We start from the raw sequence: 19,130 nt of genomic DNA on the forward strand, positions 1-19,130 counted from the left end.
TTAAACATGATGGTACCTACAGCACTGCAACACTCAATACTTTCATGCATATTCCACACGTACATTCATGGATAAGTACAAACACAGCAAGAGAGAGGGTTCTGGGTGGGTGGCTGTTTGGTTTTTTTAATGAACTAACGATGTTTATAGTCTCAGAAGCTTTTCAAGAGTGACAAACACTGCCTTTCAAAACCTGCATGTCAAATCTACCATGCCTCTGGGAGGACAAATCAGCATGTGTTACATCTGCAAGTCTGCAAGCACAACTGTTAAGTATATTATAATCAACAGGAGGAATGCAGAGTACATCAAAGGGAGAAATAAAACTCATCATAGATAGGAGCCACTTTCTTCTTTTCTGGAAAAATTACTAAGATGCTGAAAATTGCTCCTACTTAAATCACTATTAATTAAAATAAGCTTTAGCTACTCCTTTGCCTACTCCCTTTCCTCCCCTTGATCCTCAAAATGGACTGAGAAAAATTGAGATGTCTCTGTAATTAAAACTTGCACAACCTCCAACAATTTACAATTAGAGGCAGAATTAAAATTTCTTCAGTTTACACCACAGTGAAGCTGCATTTGTGCTAACTTTTTCCTTAGAGTCACTGGATTTTCCATATGATATTTTAGGGAAAGGGCTCACTACATACACAGAGAAAACAGTTTAAATGTCCTCTTTCATGCATAAAGCCTTTTCCAAAGTAGCTTTTTGCCCTCTGCTTAACCAGCCACTTGGTTCTCTGTCCTCACAAACAGGATTTGCTTTCCTAACATTTCATAAGCGCTTCTTATCCTGAGGCATGAAGCACAGCAGTTTATTCCTTGCCACAGGACTGAACTTCATCTAGATCACTCCACAGGGCTCCCAGTTTCCACAGACCGTTGATTTCTGATTTTTGCTCCCACTTTGTTTTTCTGGAGAGTTTTCTCAGCAGCATCACACAACCAAGTGGTCATAGACCTACCTAGTGGAGACACAAGTGGCCTTGGGGAGCAAGTCAGACTCCAGACAATACACAGAAAGTGGAACTATTCCTGTGCAACAGGACAAACAGAGCAGCATCCCACCGCCTTCACCTCAGGCTTCCCAGGATTCCCTAAGGCAAGAGCCAGAGGTACAGGACAGCAGAGTGAAGAGAGGCATACAGATGTACAAGAACATCAGCTAGCTGGTTTCCTAATTCTGGTTTAGCATCTCCATAGAATCAATAAGGTTGGAAGAGACCTCAAAAATCATCAAGTCCAGCCTGTCACCACAGACCTCATGACTACTAAACCATGGCTTCAAGCACCATGTTCAATACCCTCTTGAATAACTCCAGGGATGGTGACTCCACCACCTCCCTGAGCAGCACATTCTAATGGCTAACAATTCTCTCAGTGAAGAACTTTCTCCTTGCCTCAAGCCTAAACTTCCCCTGGCACAGCTTGAGATGGTGTCCTCTTGTTCTGGTGCTGGTTGCCCGGGAGAAGAGACCAACACCCACCTGGCTACAACCTCCTTTCAGGGAGTTGTAGAGAGCAAAGAGGTCTCCCCTGAGCCTCCTCTTCTCCAGGCTAAACAACTCCAGCTCCCTCAGCCTCTCCTCCCAGGGCTGGGCTCCAGACCTCTCCCCAGCCTCATTGCCCTTCTCTGGACACGTTCAAGAGTCTCAATGTCCTTCTTAAACTGAGGGGCCCAGAACTGGACACAAGACTCAAAGGTAACAGCAAATTGTGGAATTCCATCTCTCAAGTGTCTCTATTTATTTCATTTTTTTCTCCCCTTTAAATTCTCAACAGAGTATTAAAAATTGATTAGGAAGCTGAGTCACGATCTGATCTAGCTGCTGTATTATAAAGGTTAATACAACCATCTAAGAGTCACATTAGCATAACAACAGTCAAAAAAATCAATCCAGCATGAGACTGAATGCACTAAATTCAACCTTAATGCTAATTATGCCATGTTGTATCAGTTTTCAATTATATGGAAGAAATGGATACAATCATGATTTCCCACCTCCTAAATTCTTTGAGGGGAAAAAACTAATACATGAATCTAAACAATTCAAATGAAACAGAGGATCGAGAAAGAAGCCCTTTTGTCACTGATATATAACAACCTTCATCTAAGATTCCTCTTGGAAAAAAACTTGACAAAATTTTGGACCTGTAAAAATTAGAACTTCCCAACATAGGGACAGTGTTGGGAAGGATCACAGAATCATAGCATTGTTAGGGGTGGAAGGGACTTCATGCATCATCTAGTTCCACTCCCCCTGCCATGGGCAGGGACCCCCTCACGCTACATCAGGCTGCCCAGAGTCACATCCAACCTGGCCTTAAAAACCTCCAGGGATGAGGCTTCCACCACCTCCCTGGGCAACCTGTACCAGTGTCTCACCAGCCTCATGGGGAAGAACTTCTTCCTAACATCCAATCTGAATCTACCCACTTCTAATTTTACTTCTTCCTAAATCCACCTAGATCCTGTTTGTAATATGGGTACAACCTACCAACCAGTATTTTGCGTGCAGTAACACACACACACACAAGTTCTGCCGAGTTAATATCTACCTTAAGCTTGTAGTTTAGAAAGTGCCTTCCTGCCAGCCTTGAAGTGGCTGAATTTAAAAGCATGAAAACAGGAGTGGAAGAACACCTTCCAAACACATCTCATGTTTTCTTCCAGCCCCCAAATTACAATTCCTACATACCTTATAAGCCTGCAGCCACTTTTAGTACACTGCTCCTTACAGTTCTTGCCTGACAGCCAACAGATGAAAGCGGTGAGTGAGAGCTCTCATTCATTGCTGCTAGCAACCCACTGCCTTTCTGCTTCCTCTCTTCAGAAACAAAGATTAGGTGGGGGGGAGGGAAATAAGGTAAAGGGTTATTTTTAAAAGTCCATATTTTTCAATCACCATCCAGGAGCTGGCTAAGTTGAGGTCTTATTAGTTGCCTCTCATCTCCCACTTCTGTTGCCATAGAAACCTCGCGGCAGCATCGCCCGCCTCACTCTCCTGAAGTCTTCGGATTCAGTCGATGCCAAACCCGGCTAGAAAAGTTGGTGGAGGATAATGGCAGTGTTGCTTCAGTGCTGAGGTTCACCTTGCTGGCCTCCCATCGTGTGGAGACCATGTACATAAAGCAAAGAAGCCACCACATAAAACAGAGAAGCCATCTCTACCACACAAACTGGGCCAGAAAGGTGATCAAAATCCCGGCTGCTTCCCTTTCCTCCCTCACCCCTGGAGAGATGTGTACGTGGCATGGGATGAAGGATGCACCTCAGTTCTCAAACTAAAATGCACAAAGTTTGGAAAAGCAGTGACATTAAGGGATATTGATGTACATTATCAACACAGTGAAAGCCAGCTGAGTGCCAAGCAAGGAACTTCTCCAATTCTTGGTCTCTTTTCCTGGCTTCTATCAAAGTGTAGTGGACAGTGTCAGGAAATGGATTTAGAAAAGACATTGTCACAGAATCACAGAATGCATCAGGCTTGAAGGGACCCTCACAAGTCACCTTGTCCAACCTCCCTGCAGTGACCAAGGACACCTCCAACTAGATCAGATTGCTCAAGGCCCCATCAAGTTTGACTTGAACTGTCTCCAGGGATGAGGTCTCTACCACATCCCCAGGCAGCCTGTTCCATTATTTCACCACTCTCATTGTGAAAAGCTTCTTTCTAATGTCCAACCTAAGCCTACCCTGCTCCAGTTTAAAACCATTGCCCCTTGTCTTACTACTACAAGCCCTTCTAAACAGTCCTTCCCTAGTTTTCAGATATTGAAATGCAGCTATGAGGTTTCCTCAGAGCGTTCTCTTCTCCATTCTGAACAGCCCCAGTTCTCTCTCAGCCTGTCCTCATAGTCCCGAGCATTGAGAGGCACACTGCAACATCTGCATTGTGGAAAAACACATTTGGAAAGCCTTTTGTCCATGGTATTTGCTTACTTAATTTGTTCATCTAAAAAGAAGAATGGTTCTTCTAGGGTCAATCACTTGTTTAATAGAGAGTGGCAAAATAATTTGTATTTCTTTAAGTGGTGCACAAATGAATAATCAGCTACAGTTTGTGGGCTTTTGCTGCCTGTAAATTCTCCATCACCTTTATCCCACTTGGAATCTACTAAAACAAACAAACAAAACTCCTATATTGAGGTGACAGCTATGGGCCACCAGATGCCCAAAACTGACTAGTTGGATGCAAGAAGAGGTACCACTCACTAGAGACTGCTCAGGGGACTCCTTAAAAACCCCAGGACAGTGAGTTCCTCTGGTCACAAGAGAAAAGCACAATCAGCGAGACAGCCTCTCAAGTATGGCATCCTTCGCCAGCCACACTTAATGCCATTTCAGTTTGAGTAAGTTGTTCTTAAAATAAATCTCATCTTGTCAGGCACAGCCAGACAGGGACAAGTGGGTTGTGAAAACAAAGACCAAATAATAAGGCTGCTACTAACTTGCTTTACAAGGCAGCTTACAGAAACACTCCACATCAAATAAGAGGTGGCAAAATCTATCCTGTAGAAATCCAGAGAAAGGAAGGGCTGCCCTTACATGTCTGAGAACTACTGCAATAATATCTGAACATGAGTCCTCCACTTTGCACCTATTAGGCCCTGCAGACAGTTTCTACTCGAGATGTTCCCACAGTGTGCCACATCTCCTGACAATCCAGATGCAATAGACCTGATTCCTTTAAAATTATTTTCCCAAAGCTTCCACCTCTACATAAAAAATAACAAACAACGTGTCCTTACTGAAAACTCAAAGCATGCTTTGCAGAGCACATGTGGAGTTTCAGTGGATGTGGATAGGTCTGGAGATTCCACAATAGATCCTCAAGGTCCTTTCCAACCTAAGTGATCCTGTGATACTGTAACATGAGCTGGTGAAAATCTGTGAGTATACATCCACAATGTGTAGGTTAGAGCTACTCCTTATCTGTTGCTTTTACTGAAATGCTGAAGCAAAGGGACAATCCAAATGTGCACCGTGATGCAAGAATGCATTTGCATCACTGGCTTTTATTATACCAAAAGTTGTGAAGGGTTTCTAAATATGAAGAAGATAGAAAGACAAATATTAGTTTTTAAGTCAGGGATATAAAAGGAGGTTGGAGTTAGGAGAGGATCGGTCTCTTCTCCCTAGTATCAGGTGATAGATGGAGAGGAGATGGCTGAAGGTGCACCAGGGGAGGCTTAGATTGGAGACAGGAAAAATTCCTTTACTGCAAGTGTTAAGGCATTGGCACAGGCTGCCCAGGGAGGTGGTGGAGTCAATATCCCTGGAGGTGTTCAAGAAACCTGTGGCCATGGCACTTTGGAAGATGGTTTAATGGTGGTGGTAGTGTTAGTTCAGTGGTTGGACTTGATCTTAGAGGCCTTTTCCAGTGTGAACTGAAAGGGGAAACATCTATTTTGTACAATAACAGTTTTGAACTGATGTGCTGAATATAGATAGCAGTGGTCACAAGTTGCTTCTCAGGAAATCTGTTATTTCTGCAACATGAGTACACATTTATGTTGGCAAAATTTTGTGGCCAAACCACTTAATAGTTCCTTCCTTCAGAGAGCAATTTTCTAAAGCCATGTGCTTCAACCTGCTAGGAAATTATTTGTTTTCCAGTAAAAAACTGTTAAAAGGTATAATTCATGGGGCAATAATACTCAGTATTATGGATTTCTATTTTTTTCTTTCAAAGCCTGTTGAATTTCAGTGAATGTTAGGTGTGAATTTGAGTTCTCATCACAGAAAGAAGAGCACAGTCTGCTCAAAACAGCACTGCTGGAAGAGGACAGTACAGGTCCCATCTGGTTCAATGGGACAACCCCACTGAGACACACCAAGATGATTATTTTGTTTACCCCAGTCACACTCACTCTCTTGCAATTTGCCACAGGTCATCACTGATGGAAACCAAGGTTAATGCTCTGGTTAAATGACAAAATGAAGGCTGGTTCAGTTTCCAACAAAGAGTTCATCCTTCAAATCTACACTTTGCAGCTGATGGCCAAGTAAAGATCTCAGAGGCCTCAATTTGTCGTGCTCGGATGCAGAGAGCCTGTGCCAATAAGAGGAAAGAAGGATCTTAAGAAGGTTTTAAACAGCAATGAAAGACTGCTGCACATATTTGTAGAGGTGATATTGGACCAGGTTATCTTTGAGATCCCCTCCAACCTGGCTTTCTATGATTCTGTGATACAGAAGACCTGTAGCAAAACTTCAAAATTCAATGCCAAAAGTTGAAACTAACACTATCAAAGCAGATTTCTTCAGATTCAAGACAATGCCATCAGCAATGACTACCCTGCCACCATTTCCTGGTGTCACAGGGGAAGATGACAGCTGCTGCTGAAGATGACGATGGTTTTGTAGAAGTGCTCACAGAATTAGTAGCAAGAAATGGAAGAGTCGAGCCCTGCATCTTTAAATGAGAGGGCTGGAACCCATGTAATCAATAATAGCAGATGGAATAAAAGCAAAAGAAACTAAAGGCAATACTTTGATGGGCTAGAGAAAAACCTGCACAGGTAAGAGACACCTCTGGATAATGTAACCTAGCACTTAGTAGTACAATTACCATTTAATCACAGGATGGCATACTGAGAGCACTGAGAACTGAATCTGGAAGTCAAGGGGCTCTCCATGCTCACAGAGGTTTAAGGGAATAAAAACCTTTGTCTAAGAGACTGCCTACAGACTGACCCAAAGGGGATTTTGTTTTGCAAGAAATGACATTACCAGTCTGGAGGCAGAAACACCATATTAGATGGGTGTGTAGGGCAGAAAACCATCCTAATCACAATGCTACTCCACACTCAAAAATCACCAAGGCAGATGGCTTCTGCTCCAGAAAGATCAGGAGCAAGAGAGATGGCATCATGTGCCAGACCTGCTTTTCCACAAGCACTGTTTTAACTCCTACTAGAGCCTCGGGACTGCCCCTGCCCTCTCCAGCCCTGTGCCGTGTTCCAGCTGCCTCTCTGGAGCTGACACCGGGGCGTGAACAGCCATGCAGTCAGCTGCAGCAGGTGATTGATCTGCCTGAAAACTAACCCCATCAGAAAAAGAAAAGAAAGATTGGTTTTCAGCTGATCAGCAAAGCTTTAGAAACCATACCTACAACAAAGAGCAGGCAAGACTGGAGCTTTCAGTGGTGTGGCTGCTCCAGAGCAGCTAAGCTGTTTCAAAGGCTCTTTGCTGGCTCCTTCATGCGTACAACAACCATGCTGCTAAGCAGGTGACCCCCACCTCAGGTGACTCATCATAACCATCTGCATCCTTCAGAGAAGTATTTAGTTCGGTGGAGGGTGCTTTAGCCTGCAACTCAGAGTCATATTACTCAGCAGCTGCTCCAAAGGATCTCCAGCCCAAGGGAGGGTAACTACTTGCTCCTTGCATTTTGCAGAGAGAACAGTACCTCAACCCCATATTTGGAGCCTGAAAACATTGGATGTAATTGGTCAATAGCATCGTTGAGATGATTGAAGACAATGGAATTGATAGAGAGAGACAAAGTGAACTGCTCTCGCTCAGCCAGAATCTATTGATTTACAGCAAGCAAAACAATACAGGAAACAATATTCAGACAACCTTGATGGTTTAGTCTCATTGCCACCTCATTGGAACAAAATAGATGCTATTCAAAGCTGTAATTCTCACAAACTGTGAACTGGCCACAATCTCTCACATCATCTGTATGTATAAACACAGAAATTAATTCCAAAGACTGTGACAGGGGGTGCAAAATTATCAGGGAAACAATAGAAAACTTAGCACAATTAAGGATGTTGATCAGTTCTGAATTGGACCTCATGGTGCTGTGATTAATTATGCAACTCCCCTGTTTTCTCTTTTTGCTAGGACCCCTTTCTCATTAAGTGTACGGGAAGATTGTTAATGAGTAACAGATTATTTAATCCAAATTACTTTTTTCTCAAGCACCTTCAGCCTGCAGAGCAACATACAGACCACAGCAAAAATAGGGAAGACATGCAGTGGAGAAGAGGGAGGTCATACTGATGATACCTGGAGTCAGCCATCATATGTTAAAAAGGGTTTGTGCTATTACTATTCAGTATCAAACTTAAAAGTCCGGTGCAGGTGAAAACAACTTCACCTCGACCCTGCTTCCACCCTCCACAAGGCTTTAGCCAATAAGGTGTCTCAAGGTACAGGCAAGAACAGAAAGTTTCATAAACAGTCAGACACTGAGGCATGGCAAACTACACCAGAACAATTAAGAATAAGAACACCTTAGTAGCCTTAGACCAGTTAGGTCTCATGACAAATGGTGAAGTGATAGAGGAAAAATAAATGGTGCTCACTTGTGAAAGAGAGAGGTGAAGAGAACAGGAGCCAAGGGCTTTTCCCCCAGTGAACCCTTGATACTCTACTCACCATTTGTGGTCAGGACAAGAGCAGACTGGGTAAGGCAGACCTCATCTGAGAGGTACCTCATTAGGTGACACCAACATGAGACCTGTGCCAAAGCTGCCAGAAAATTAAAAGACACTCCCTTCCCCTTCCCCTGCCCCCACCCAGTCTTCAGTTTATAATTCCTCTGCACTGCTTCCTATGACCTCCTGTAACCCAGCACGGCATAAAAAAAAAAAAAATATATATATATATATATAAATTCTTAGCCAAAACTAAGTGTACCTTCCTGAAATTTGTTCACACACAGTGTTGGCTTCTTCCAAAATGCACAATTGACAAAGGCATAGGAAATGGTTTTACATGTCCCAGCTTGCTTACTCTGGGTACATGTGAGGGAATAAGAAAACATGAGGGGGAAAGGGGGGAAAAAAAAGCCAAGCTTTATGGTTATGCACTGATTTATCTGTTTTGTCATCACCTAGTCTTCTACTTCTCTTCCACAAGAGACTATTAGCTAACTTTTGTTAAGGACTTCACAGTGAATAGATCCAAAATACTTACATGTTATTGGCAAGATCATATACAAAGCCATGCATTCTAAAGAGCAAAAATAAAGACTACTCCACTGTTACACCTTTATTTCCAAACCTGGCCTCTAAATTAACCAATAAGGCAGCTGCTGACAAGAAAGAAGAATGATTAACTTCATTCACAGATGAACACTGATTACAATAAGCTTATAAATGTTTCCTGGTTTTCTGCAACAATTTGCAATCTGATGAATCTTACTTATATTAAGCTTGGGAAATTGAATGTCTGCTACAAAAATTAAACCTGTGCTACTAATAAAGGGAACGAACTTGGGCCATAAGATAAAAGGACTTCCAAAATATGTGATCATTAGGGTTGGGGTTTCTTTTTTCCCCCCCCTCTCACTTTTGTACTCTACCAAAGTGGTGCTGACATTTTCTTGCCAGTTAATCAAGGCTGTTGTCTTATGCACCACTGAAATAAGAAGATGTAATGTCTGGACTGTAGAAGTCTGGAGCTCTGAAGCAACTGTTGAAATTATTATACCTGTATTTTAGCAGAGCAAAATGTAACAAGAATAAGGACATTCTGTGTGTCCTGATGCTACAAACCCTTCATTCTGGCTGGGTATGCAGAAACCAGTTCAGTTAAATAGAGTTGGGGGAAAAAACAGACCAACAATCCACAATCTTCAACAAAACTTCTTTAACCATTGTGCTGTAAATTTATATATTTTTTTAATGTCATTTATTTTATTCTATTTATTATTATTTAAAATGCAGCTATTTTCCCCCCTATGTTTTTATATAGCTATAACATTTAAACTGTAGCTGTTTCCCCCCCTTACATTTGTAGAAACAAATTGTGAACACTAAAATGCCATTATGGATAAAAGAAATTGCTTCTGATTAGCAATTTAAAATACTAAATTAGGAGATTCCTCCATCAAAAACATTTTAAACCAAAACAAGAAAATTATCCTTTTTTCTTTCCTAGCAGGACTGGTTTTCTTTGTGCAGGACTGGTTTAATTGTGGAGCTTTTTTATTGTGTAAAGCAGCTAGGATGTGAACACTGGACTGTTGCAAAGCACTTTTACAAGGAGAACATCCAGGTTAGTTCTGTGACTAGCATTTCAGACCATTTTTAGCAGCAGCTACTAATAACTGTTACTTTTAAAGCCCTGAAGCAGTAGCACTATTGTGAACTAACCCCAAGGAGCTGCCTCTGCAAATTCTGCTATCAATCTGACACTGAAAAGCAGCTCAGTAGTTCTGGAAACCTTTGTGAATTTCATCTCTTTGAGAATTTATTCCGGCAGCAATTATCATCTGCAGAGTATACTGGCAAACTCTGTCATCACAGTGGATGATTCAGATCTTAAAAATTCACCTCAGGAAGACAAAAAAGAAATTGGCTCAATGGGCTCAATTAAAATACTAAGCCTCGCTGCAGCCTCTTATTGAAAACAAGCTATGAATAAAATCAGGCTTCAAGAAATATTACCTTGAGTTCTGGAACACCAGCTTAAAAATACATTTAATTGACGAATTATTTTTGTTCCACATGTGCTCAGCTCTACTGCATTCCATTAAAGCAAGCTAGTACATATTTAGAAAGCAAGAGGTTTTTTGGGGGGGGTTTCGAGCAATGCATTTATAATACTGCCAAGTATTAAGATCAGCAATTGATCTGACTTTTTCCCCCCTCTCTGTGGACTACTAAATCTATGGTAGCCAATTTAGTAGAAGCCCTATTAAAACCAGCTCGATATGATTTCATTTATTTACTAGCACACTGCCTAAGAAACAAAAACCTCTCAGCCAAGAAACCAGAGCAAAAGATTTTGCTGCTTCTATTGTGCGTTCGGCAGCCGATTTGCTCGGTGCACGTACAACCGGCAGGACTACCAGCAATTTCAGTGCAACAAAATTATTACTGCTCATATTATAAAGCCCACTCTATATTCTCAATTACCTCTTAGAACAGCTCCTACTGAGAGAAATTCCAATCTACACGAAAGACTAAGCACCGTTAAGAACCACACAAGTAGCGCGCGTCTGGTAGCAACAAATATCTGATGTTACTTGAATAGGAGCAACTTGCCCAAAACAGAAATGGGAATTTCCTACAGCCAAGCCGCAGTTTATTGGACTGCAAATACTTCTATGGCCACTAATAACCAAGGGGCAGACAAACAGCATCGGGAACTGCGTTGCTGACTTTTTAATATCTGTAAGGGATAAATAAATTCATAATGGATCAATTATATATTCAAGCAGGGAAACACAATGCTAGCCTTTCATTGTCAATTGACATACAGTCTCATCACCAGAGAGCACAAATGAAATGCTAATGGCAGGGAAGATGAATGCCAATTTCCTTCACTTTGCTCCAAGTTTCAGTGGCTCTCTACAATAAAAGATAGCTGTTTGTGGAGACTGGCTTGTTCCATACCATTAACTCAGAACAAAACATATTTTTAGTGGGACAGCAGTGTTTACTTGTAAGAACTGATGAATTGTACACCACCATTTATCACTCGTAGACAAAGACATTCAGGCACAATTTTGGACATAAATCAAGGTACATGCTCCTAAATAAAAAAGGGATTGCTTAAGTCCCTAAAACTGCATAGATTGAGGTCAGATTGGCCATAGCAACCAAGAATGGTACTTAGGCCTCCAGTAAGACTTAGCAACCAATAAATGAGCTCAGATCTCTTTTCATCTCCACTGGTGTGAAAGCCAAAATTAAAAAGATTAGATCACGCTGCACCCATCACAATAGACTTCACAGTGAAAAAGTCATTTCTAGCCTTTGATTCACATCCAATAAATAACATTCATCCCTTCCATAATGAACAACTTTCAAAGTAAATTGAATCTCCATAGTGCTGCTTTCCCTTGCTGCACCGTATTTACATAACAATATATCACAGGAAGCTCAGAGTGGGTCCTGCAAATGGAAGACGCCGTCCTTAGCGCTGATTACACCACATTCAGCTCTAAAAGGCTTACTGTGGAGACATAATGCACTTGCAGGCTATAATAAATAATAAAGAATGCTTTAAATCTTCTGCTATGAAACTTGGTCCTTATTTCGACAGGGAAACGTTACCATAAACGGCTTACTGCCCAACCTTTGCTTTCCACTCCTTCCATTTGGGGATGTTCAGCGAATTCTACTTTCAGGAGCACTGATGATGCTATCTGCCTAGCACTTCCAGGAAAAGGGGATGGTGCATCAGTTCCTTTTGCTGCCTCTCTTCACCCTGTTACTCTTCTCCTTCATATATATATAATTTTTTCAAGAGCACCAGCAATTCTTTTTAACGCTCCAAACACACGGCTAAGGTATTACTCCAACCTCACATAAAGCATTAAGCACTGCTGGTTTTCCCCTCTCCCTACAGCAGCAGTTCTTTGTAAATAGGTGAGGATGATCACAGCTGTAGGCAGCGAACACAGATCTAAACACACACAAAAATCAGAAAACATCTCCAGCAAATGTTTGCATTGTGCTGTCACTTGAAGCCCCATGCTTCCCACACTCACTTTGTCCTTATTAAACCTGGATTCTCTGTCCGTGCTTGCTGCGGGGTCGCAGGAACTGGCATTCAAAGAGGGAAGTGCTCAAAAGCAAGCTATTGAAACAACAGCAGCAGCAAAAAAAAAATAAAAACCAAAAAAACATTCTACACCCAATTAAAAATATGCAGAAATAATTTCAGCCCTCTGCAGCACCGACTCGTGTAGATTATACTATTTGAACTCGGCAGGGGACCTCATTAATTTTTAAAACTCTCTGACCCCGGTGCAGTTAAGGGTGTAAAAATAATTACAAATTAGGGTTGAGGGAGCAGTGGCTTAAAATATTGCGTGCCTGCTATCAGCTACACAACACTTTATCAGATATGGATATTTGTTACAGCTAAGCATCATTTCTTTTTACGTAGCCAAAAAGCAGCTTCAGAGTCAATTTTTACAGTGCAAGCATTCAAAGAGGTTCTATATATTTTTTTTAAGAGCATAACTAGAGTAGACACCACTGCCATGGGAAGAAAAAAAAGCAAAACCAGAAGCCCTTGCCTGCTTTCTGCAAACATTCTTGTAACACAAAGCACAGCAATTACAGGTTTAACAGCTAGTAACAGCCTGGATACAGCAGGAAACTCAAATATTTCTCTAACAAGGCACGTTTGCAATCTAGCAATTTCTAACTTATTTAGCAGGCTATAAAATACTTGGCCAAGGGTATAAATATTCTCTCTTACCTAAAACTTGTCAGAAGAAAGATCCTTCTCCATTGTTGTCACCTCCAGTGCCCCCACTTGCCACCATGGAGATTGGTTCTGCTATGTTTATTGCTCTGTGCCTCAGTTACAGCCGTGACACTAATCTGCCTGCACAGACCAGCACAGGGGTGTGTGTGAGAGGGAGTGAGAGTGTGTGTGTATATGTGTGTGTGTGAGAGAGAGAGAGAGAGGCTGTGTGAGAAAGGAGAGCCTGCTGACTTCAGGACTGGGAGCCTAAACCTCAGGCCAAGTCAAGGCTGAATGAAAATGATCAAAGCCCTGTCCCTCACCAACAGAGTAGACAAGATTTCTCCCTCCCCCCTATGAGAAGCAAGGCTGTCATTAGGGATTCCCACTAAAAAGCCTCTAACAGAGGCAGACCTTCTCCAGATTGCTAGTGCCTGCCCAGCAGTCCGTGCAGAATACAGGTAGCTATTGTTCCTGAGACAAATATGTAGCCAGCCACTCAGACTCTGACAGATCTCAACAAACCAGTGAGCCTGCCTTCGGTTTAACTCTTTATTAACTAGGGCTTTACTTTTTACAAAAGGTCTTCTTTTGCCCTGGAGAGGGAGGGGCAGGGAAGGAAAAGAAATGAGAAAAAAAAAAAAGAGAGAGAGAGAGAAAGAGAAGAAGAAAAAAAAATAAGAGGGGAAAAAAAAAGGGGTGGAAAAAAAATCAGCAGATTGTTGAGGTTTTGTTAAGATAAGCATTTTAGATTTCATGTGCCTAGGCAGTAATCCCATGCAAATTTAGGAGTATTGATTTTAATTTTGAAATCTCATCTAGCCTGATGTTGGACAACACAGCTACAGCACACTTCAGCAGTAAAACAGGATTCCAGTTCTGGAAGGTAAATAACTCCTGCTCTGCCTTCTTCTCAATTCTCACAATTCATGGGGGGAAACAAAAAAAAAAAAACCCTTCAAACAGCCTGAAAGGATAGGATGCATCTCAGCTCAAATATTCTAGGCATTAAGAAACAGAGAAATGCAGTGCAGATGCTTCATTGTTTGGGGTTTTTTTTCCAACCAGTAATCAGCTTTCAGTTGAAGTTAGTGTCTCAGAGAGAAAACTGTGCTAGGGCAAGCAGATAGGGAGCTAGTTAGTTGGCATAAGCAGCAGCAGATACTCATTTCAGTCTTGCAGCAGTTTTATATGTCAGTAAGGAGATTTTGCTTGCACACAAAAAGGGTTGGTGAGGTTTTGTTGTTTGGTGGGGGGTTTTGGGGTGTTTTTATTTTCCCCTCCACATTTTCTATGACATGGAGCTTAAAAATGCATTCACAAAGAGAGTCAATGAAGCTGTTAGAGGAAATATCCTGACATTTACACTCTGTGTTTGACTTTTAGGAAGTAATACATTATTATATGAAAAGCTAATGATTCTGCATTCTGTATAAATATTGTAGAAGTTCAGCCCAGCTGCAGACTTCAGCTTTAAAACATTCATTCTCATCTTTTTATTTGACACCCCCCCCCCCCCCCCCCTTCTTCTAAGCCAGTCTTCATTTAAAGCAGCTTGCAGTAGGATGTGCATGTGCACGAGCATACTTGGCTTTGGGAGGGTGGGTGGGCGAGTGGGGTTCTTTTAAGGCAATTTTAAGGTGTAAAAGGTTGAAGATGATAAGAAAACTTTTCAGGTGGCAATAAAATGACATGCATAAACTGCAGGGTTTTCAAAAACTCTTCAGGCTGCTATCACAAGTGCAAATTACACACACACCACATCAAAAGCAGCATTTTAACCTGAGTTAACCCACCAGCTCAGAGAAGCCTCCTTACCCACCACGGAAATAATCATTTTATCAGCAACTTCAAAACAACACATGCTTGATTCTGAAAGTTGCCAATGGTCACTTTATAGCTTTTCAAAGCAACCTTTTCAGCAGGTCTGAGAATTTAATTACACTCCTGCAGAAATGCCAGGCGTCCAGTGCCTTTCAGAAATCTTCCAGGGCAGCAAGGAAACAAGCAGGCAAACAGGAAAGCAAATGAGCCCTGTTCAACACACCCGGTGTGGCAGAAGACTTCTAGACTACCCAATGTGTTTTAAAGACCCAGGACTCTGCACTTCCAAACCCTGCAGCTGTTTAATTCCAGAGGACCTCATTCAAGTCTATTGGAATATCGCTTCTCAAGGACAGAGCTATCCATTGGACTGTGCTTTTTATCATCAGCATCTGTAAATATCTGGTTATCTAAGGGCAAAAAAATAAACCAATAGTTCTAATTTATAACTCTCTCTAGATAATAGTTGTGTTCCTAGATAAAAAGATACATTTAGTATTCTAGATAAATTATATATAAATGTATATTATATTATAAATTCTGCACTGGTTTCCCTTCTGCTTCGAGCAAACTGATAACAAACTGTTACCACTACAAGGAATTCAAATTTCCTGGGGAAATACATGCCAGGCAGATTCTCTGCAGCTACTATAGAGTGTGGAGGAGCTTTGCCAGCTCCTTGCAAGTGAGAATGTGGCCATGAAGGCGTAACACCAAAGGGCTGTGGAGTACATGGTACTGTCTGTAAATGTGTACCATGCTCAGCGTGCATATACCACCGCAAAATTGCACTGTGCTGTGCAAAGAGTGACCTGAAGCCCTACCAAGGACCACATGACAAGCTACTGAGCATGGTCACAATTGATTTCAGCTTCAGGATAGGCCTTGATCAATATGACAGCCTGGGATATTACACCCTGAGCTGAGGCTCCCACATATCTCTCAGCATTGAATTATCTTGGTACATCCTCATCAGCTGCTGGCTTGGTTTCTAATGAACACACAAAGCACTCAGAAGCAACATTGAAGCAGCATTAAAGAATACAAGTTCATAGAAGGAAGAAAAGGCAAATCCTCTGCAGCAAGTTCATGTCAGAAGTGAGCAGCTCACGGGAAGACGGAGATACGAGTGCTTGCTCTGAAGGTGTGGCCTCCCCCTCAACCCAACCTGGAGTAATTCCCAAGCTGCACTTTTGAAGTAAAGAAAACTTTCTTCAGGTTTTGAGTCATGAATGAAGCATCCTGGCCAAAGACATTCTGCACTCTCTGGACATCACCTTTGAGTCACCTTGGCTGGATGTCAGCAGCCAAGTCATGGGTAACAGATTTCTCGCTATAATGGAGAAATGATGGCATTTATGGAAAGGGTGATGGTTGTATATACTGAGATGCAATATATTGTTTAATTGTATTTTTTTAACCACAAAAACCACACAAGCACAGAGATGGAAGGAAAAAGAGGCTGCTTAAAGAGCAGGAAAAGCAAATTGTACAGCTCAACTGAAGGCAGGCATTATGGGCACAACCTTGGTTAACTAGTCCCACATAAGGTATGCTAGTTTGAGATTGTGTCCCAACAGCACTGCATAAAGCAAGCCAGGTGTGTCCTGTAAAATTTGCCTGAGAACAGATTTCTGGAGTCATTTCTTTCAGCTAACCCACACAGTCCCATTTTGGTGAACAAAGCCACACAGTGGTATCACATATCTGTTTTCTCCTTGGAGATTCCATTTTAATGATTCTCTAGTAAATACCTTGGGGTGTGTGTGTGTATATATATATATATATATATCACCTAGAGTGCCTCAGCAACTGACTGTGTTATAGAAGTGAAATGCACGTAATGTATTCAAGTATGCAACCTCAATTAACCTTTTGCCTCAGTTTGTAGACAAACCTATCTATAAGAAATGAACTCTCCCTGTGATCAAAAATCAGTTTTACAACTTTGCAGCATTTGTGGCTAGCTCATTAGATAAAAGAATATAGCCTGAGGAGACCTTCAGGAGCAGCAATTCAAATTCCCCTCTGCCCTTGCAAAACAAAACAAACAAAACAAATTTAACTGTTATTCTTGATCTCCTATTCCTTAATATAAAAACTGCTCTAAAATATCATATGAGAAAGCACTGATTTATTTCTCTTTTTTTTTTCATTAAAAATGTGGTAACTAGACTTTATTTCTTGCAGGAAATACTGAAAACCATAACATAGCAAACAGAAAGAGAGAGAAATATTTAGACTTCAGCCAGTGCCTGTTTTGTTTAGGGTGTAGGCAAAGTACAGTGTAGAAAAAGAACTTTTGATTAACATATACTCAGCTATGTTTGTAGGTTGTAACATAAACTAAGCAGGAACTACAGTTGATAAAGTATCCTCAGCCTTCCCAAAACTTGATATACATTATTAATGAAATAGCTTTTCTTTAAAATGCTGTGCTAAAAAGCACAACTTCTCTATTTTTTTTTCAACCCCCCTCCCTCCTCTCAACCCTTTCACAGAAACATAATTAGGGTATAGCATTCTCCACGAGATGCTTTGTGAAAGCAAATGTCAGGGATTACGACTCAGCAAGATAATTACAAACATTCTACATAATAACATAGGAAACCAGCAGCAGAGGTACATTTCAGCAGTTCATGTTCCTCTTACAGATTACACTTTTGATACATGATCTGTTGGGAAAAATGAGTAGCAGTTGATAGTATCTTTTTTCCTTTTTCCTCCTTAGCAGATCAAGCCCCTGGTTAAATAAAGTGCTTTTCTTTCTGTAAGGTTTCAGGTTCTGAATCCCAAATACCTACTTTACAAAACCTCTCCCCATTCAACACCGAGCCCAAACACTTACCTAGCTGACTGGCAGTACATGAATTACAGCAAGAGGGCACATTCACTCATTCTTGAGTAAATTAAACCATCTCCTTGGGAAAAGTTTACTTTTTATATCAACCTCGTACCCAGTTCCACATCAAAGCAAGAGATAGAACAAGCCAAAGCAACAAACAAAAAGACACACACACACCCCCAAAATACCCCAAAGCCCCAGATGACCACTGCCCCCAAACAAACACAAACAGAAATCTTCCCCTTGGTTCCTTAAGAGCAGTGGCATAAGTAGCCAGGCTACATAACAGATATTGCAGTTTGACCATGCACTTGTTGGCTGGAGTTGATATTTATCAATCAGATGAATTTTGGACCTACCGCTTTAAGTGCTGATCCATGGGAATTGCTGAAGGACCATGAAGTCAAGACACTGGAAGGAGAAAATCCAGTCAGGACCGCCCCTGGAGCTTCCACCTGCCGTGCCTACTTTTCTTCTTTGGAATCTTTTGATAAAAAGTCAGAACACAACATGATTTATTAACATAGCAAAGCCATTACAATTCAGAGCTAAAAATGTTATTGGACTTCCCTCCAGCTAGTGCTGTTTAAGGAAGCCTTTAAAAAGCAATTTAATTCCATTCCACAAAGTCAAATTTTCTCCACAGATAATTGGTTTTCATTCTATGTATAAAAAGCTGCAATGAAGCCAATATGTCAAACTGTACCTTTTTTTTTTTAGGATTTATATTTATTACTTATAAGACTGACCAGCTTTTACAAGACCTGTGTTGTCTCTGCTTTCCTGCTGTTAACCTGAAATGCTTGCAGTTAATAACATAAGCGCAAACTATTGCAGCATTCACCAATGTACCATGAAATCTGAACATAAGCAAGAATTCTTCCAGCCTCTCACATTCATAGCCAAATACTTCCATGCTGTCATCTGCCATAGATTAAATCTTTGTATATAAACTCGCTCAAGGGGAGTGAAAAACATTCACACTGTTTCAAGAGCTTGAAACAAACACTTTGCTGGAAAACACTTGCCTGGGTTGGGGCATTATCAGTATATTTTTTAATTGCCATACTAAGAGAAACATTAAAGCCTGTTACTGCATGCATATAATATGCATATTGTGTGTATACATATATATTCTGCACATACAATATGCAATAATATGTCTTATTGCTGGCAATGTTTATATTCAAAGAGCCTAGAAGGAACAACAGTGCTCTTAGGAGCATCCTGAGACCTCAAACTTGCAAAGCTCACACACTAATTACAGCACAGCAATAAGGCAAACCCCCC

This window comes from Melanerpes formicivorus, unplaced genomic scaffold, assembly GCF_026170545.1.
Source record: "Melanerpes formicivorus ecotype bairdi unplaced genomic scaffold, bMelFor1.0.p_v2 SCAF_8, whole genome shotgun sequence".
NCBI classification, from domain to species: domain Eukaryota; kingdom Metazoa; phylum Chordata; class Aves; order Piciformes; family Picidae; genus Melanerpes; species Melanerpes formicivorus.